At 43.3% G+C, this 4,575-nt stretch overlaps 1 long non-coding RNA gene across 1 annotated transcript; it reads right to left on the bottom strand.

Moving 5' to 3' along the window:
• Positions 1 to 493: 493 nt before the first annotated feature.
• LOC115161501 (uncharacterized) lies at positions 494 to 970 on the bottom strand. Its single transcript, XR_003869270.1, has 2 exons — positions 928 to 970; positions 494 to 657 (listed from the first exon to the last, which is right to left on the bottom strand). It is a non-coding gene; the product is annotated as an uncharacterized LOC115161501 (long non-coding RNA).
• Positions 971 to 4,575: the final 3,605 nt, after the last annotated feature.

The raw sequence follows: 4,575 nt of genomic DNA, 5'->3' as shown, positions 1-4,575 counted from the left end.
CACACACACACACACACACACACACACACACAATGTTGTGGATGCTACTGTTTTGTCTATTGATCTTGTGCATGAGGCAATGACCTGCAATCACAAGCCTTTCATGTGAATCCTCTTGTTTCATTGGAACTTGTAAAAACACCTTAATAACCCTGTAATTGACTATGTATTTTTGTAATCCTGTTTCTATGATCTGTTTTCTGCTTTGGATAATGGTGTCTGCTAAATGGCATATTTAAAGTCTCTGACCAACTAGCTGCCCAGTGTAGTTACCATTCCTTTCCAATAGATTGCAGCCAAAGCTAGTAGAAGTCACTACTCTAACAACAGGGACACGGGGTTAGTGCGTGTTGAAAGTAGTTTTATCTTCAGAGCAAGTTTATCTGGTTACGTTTCAACCTGTTGTTTTAGTGGACAACCTAACTAATACCATTTTTTACATCAGGCGCAGGCATTAGGCCTATCTTGAAAAAAAATACAGTAGGCTAGATTTACTAAATGAACTGTTTTTATTCAAACTCAAACCGTACGTAAATGCCAATTGCTTCTGGGTATGCGCGCCTTATGGATGAGACGACACACGCAGGGATGACACCTCGTCCAATTCTCCCTTGTGCCTATAGGGTGAACTGGCGATAAGCAGCCAGCCTGTATGCTCTGGAAAACAAAATCCTAAGAAAAGTTAGTCTGATACTGAAACTAAATCACAATGTATTTGTAATGAGCAAGCCCCATTATTGGTTAGAATGAGATTTCATGAATCATGATGCTGTCGTCTAATCAAAAGGTGAATGCGTTACCATCACGCCAAACAGCACTTGTGATAAAGGTTATTTATTATATTTATTGAGCGCCTACCCACGACTGATGTTAGCTTTAAACAATTTATAATCAAGCAAAATGTAAGCAATTATTTAACTGGCATACCTGCTGCTGACTGGTCGAGTAAACTCTTCTGCCAGGAAGTCCTTCATAAGGAATAGTGACACGTCCGATACATCGCCATCCAGACAGACTGACAGGAACCTCTGACTGGATGTACTACAGCCACCATCCGCTGGGATTTTGTGCTGTATTGCCACCATCTCTCTACGACACACACACACTCATAGTCTCTAGCCATTATCTGGCAGGATCCGCACTCACACCAGATTGTGTCACTGCTACGCCGACCCTCTAGCTGAGGTATTTTAGGCGACATATCTGTGTTGTTACTGTTACGAGAACATACTCTTTGAGGGCAACGATCAGCTCAAACATGAACCACTTCAGTAGGTTTATTGGTTCACTAACTAACTGTATTTCATCCTCTGTTATAAACTCACTCTCAGACTCTGAGCTACTCTTGATAAATTAAGGCCATTTTTGTGAGTCCCAAATGTTCTCTCGTGCCAGTGACGCAACAATGCCAATATGGTGATTTACAGTTAGCTGGCATTCTAAATCATAAACTATGTTCGAATACCCATACTAACACACTGTTTACTACATACTTAATGAGTATGTACTATATACTATCAGTTCATTGTAGTATACTGGAAATGAACGGTATCCTTTCAGTTGACCGTGCTAGCTATTCACCTGTCTACCGGAAGTTGATGCTGGTGCTATGCAACCTCTTGCTAGCTTGTTAGCATAACAAATTACTAGCTTGGCATTTTATGACTCCAGGTGTGTTCTTAAATTACATCTGGAGTGCCAAAGTGTGCTCTGGGCGTTTGTAAATTCAAAGCGTTGTCACATTGTCCGTTTGTAAATTCAGAGTGTTTCGCTCTCGGAGTGCACACTGGACGCTTGGCCGAGGAGAAGGGTTGATTAGAGCGTTCTGACCTTAAAACGGCAGTCAAGCACCCAAGCTAACATTGGCTAGCTTGCTAGCTACTTCCAGACACGAATGAGAGAACACCTCACTCTGACCATTTTACTCGCCCTAGCAGAGCTGGTTAGGCTGTTTTCATGTTATCCACAGCGTTGGTGACTAACTGTGCTGCTGGCAACAATTTGTCAATGTTTACTGACACCGGCCATATTCAACGGGTATTGAGCACTCGTAAATTCATCAGTTATTCTGCACTCTGGTACACTCAGAAGAGGGTGCTCTGAAACCGGAGTAGATAGCCAGAGCGAATTTACGAAAGTACCTGAATGTCCATTGAGAACGCACAATGACTATACCACTTAGGTAAGATAAGAATGACGGGAACAATCAAGTCAGTAAACATTGGGTAGTTAGTTAGATAGCATATACAGTGGTTCCTCCTTTCTAAAAGTTGCGTCATACTGCGGCACACCCTGCGTGCTGCTGCAGCATTCTTTGGCACGTCATTTAATTCTCAGCCATTTCTTTTGTTACTGCAAGTTATTCCTAGTTTGACCACCAGAGGGCATCTTTGAGAAGCATTTGACAGTATTCCATATTGGCATTACCAGAGAATTTAGAACCTTTTTTGTAAAAACATAGTATATGGGATTGATTTTAAGAAATGTGGCTTAATTCATTTGATTATTAGTAGGGTTGATTTGAGCATTCTGGCTTACAACGGCAGTCAAGCACCCAAGCTAACGTTGGCTAGCTACTTACAGACACAAATAAGACCACTCTGACCATTTTACTCACCCTAGCAGAGCTGGTAAGGCAGTTTTCATGTTAACCAGAGTGTTGGTGACTGTAAATGTGCTGCTGGAAACAATTTAATTATGTTTTTTTTCCAACGTTTACTGACACCGGCCATATTAAACGAGTGTTGAGCGCTCATAAAGTAATTATTCTGCGCTCTGGTACACTCAGATGAGAGTATTCTGTAATCCGTGTAGATAGTAGGCTGGACACATAACATTTTTAACAACGTTCTTTTCTGATAAAAAACTAGTTCATTGCATCCGCCGTGGAGCCCAGTTTCATAATATGGCCATATTTCCCAGCTGTTTGCTGTCATTTTGAAGTAATCGCAAAAAAAAGGCCTTATTTTAGTGCATTTTTCACCCTGCCAGCTTCTATTAGTTCTATTGAGCACCGTGGCACCAACTCGCCTTCCAAACGTTCTATTCCCAGCTTATTGTTCAACGTCACAATGCCTGCTTTGCTATTGTTGGCAATGAGACCTGCTCACATTGTTATATAGGGGAAAAATAGGCATGTCTGTCTATTTCGCCAAATACCTCGCAATGTGTATATTTACATTTTTTTCAAGTCGGGTGTAACCGGTGTGAAATGGCTTGCTAGTTAGCGAGGTGCGCGCTAATAGCGTTTCAATCGGTGACATCACTCGCTCTGAGACCTTGAAGTTTTTGTTCCCCTTGCTCTGCAAGGGCCACGGCTTTTGTGGAGCGATGGGTAATGATGAATCGAGGGTGGCTGTTGTCTCTATATGCAGAGGGTCCCTGGTTCGAGCCCAGGTAAGGGCGAGGAGAGGGACGATAGCAAAACTATTACACGGGCACCATTTTAAATCAGGAGAATTTCCTCTTTGTAATTATGTAAGTCTGGGTAGCGAGCTCGTTTGTCATCGATCGCTAGACCAGAAATAGTCTGAAGTTGTTATTTTTTCCCTACTTTCTCATTACGCAGACATAAGCACAGTTGACACCATCGACGTGCGGATGTTTACTTTCTTCACAAGTTGTTTTTTTCCAGTTTCATCCGACGAACAGATTGTAGTGGTAAAATAACAAGAGATACATTTTTTATGTAATTCTAAGCGTCACTCAAGTCAAAACAGGCTCTGCGAATGTTTGATTCCATTAATTTGCTATGGGCTCGCGCTAGTGTTCCAGTTTACCCAACATTCTTTTTTTTATTATTTATTATCTTTTACCCCTTTTTCTCCGCAATTGGTAATGTCTACTGTCTTGTCTCATCGCTGCAACTCCCGTACGGACTCGGGAGAGGCGAAGGTCAAGAGCCATGCGTCCTCCGAAACACAACCCAACTCAACTCAACCTAACCTAGCCGCACTGCTTCTTGACACAACACACATCCAACCCGGAAGCCAGCCGCACCAGTGTGTCAGAGGAAACACCGTACACCTGGCGACCTAGTCAGCGTGCACTGCGCCCAGCCCGCCACAGGAGTTGCTAGTGCGCGATGAGACAAGGATATCCCTGCCGGCCCAACCCTCCCTCCAGTTGGTAGAGCATGGTGTTTGCAACGCCAGCATGGTGTGTGCAACGCCAGGGTTGTGGGTTCGATTCCCACGGGGAGCCAGTACAAAAAACAAGAAATAAATAAATAAAATGCATGAAATGAAAATGAAATGTATGTATTCACTACTGTAGTTGCTCTGGATAAGAGCGTCTGCTAAATGACTAAAATGTAAATGTAAATGTCACTCAGATGACGCTGGGCCAATTGTGCGCCGCCCCATGGGCCTCCCGGTCGCGGCCGGCTGCGGCAGAGCCTGGGCTCGAACCCAGAATCTCTGCGATGCAGTGCCTTAGGGCACCCGGGAGCCCTCTAGCCAATGTTCTTAAGCTGTTTTTCGACTCGTTCTATTGTCCAGCCTATAGATAGCCAGAGTGAATTTACAAAAGCACCCGAATGTCCATTGAGAAAGTACAATGACTATACCATTTAGC

The sequence above is a fragment of the Salmo trutta genome, chromosome 24, assembly GCF_901001165.1.
Source record: "Salmo trutta chromosome 24, fSalTru1.1, whole genome shotgun sequence".
NCBI lineage: Eukaryota > Metazoa > Chordata > Actinopteri > Salmoniformes > Salmonidae > Salmo > Salmo trutta.
The sequence above is the reverse complement of the archived record's forward strand: the minus strand, read 5'-3'. Positions and strand labels throughout refer to the sequence as shown.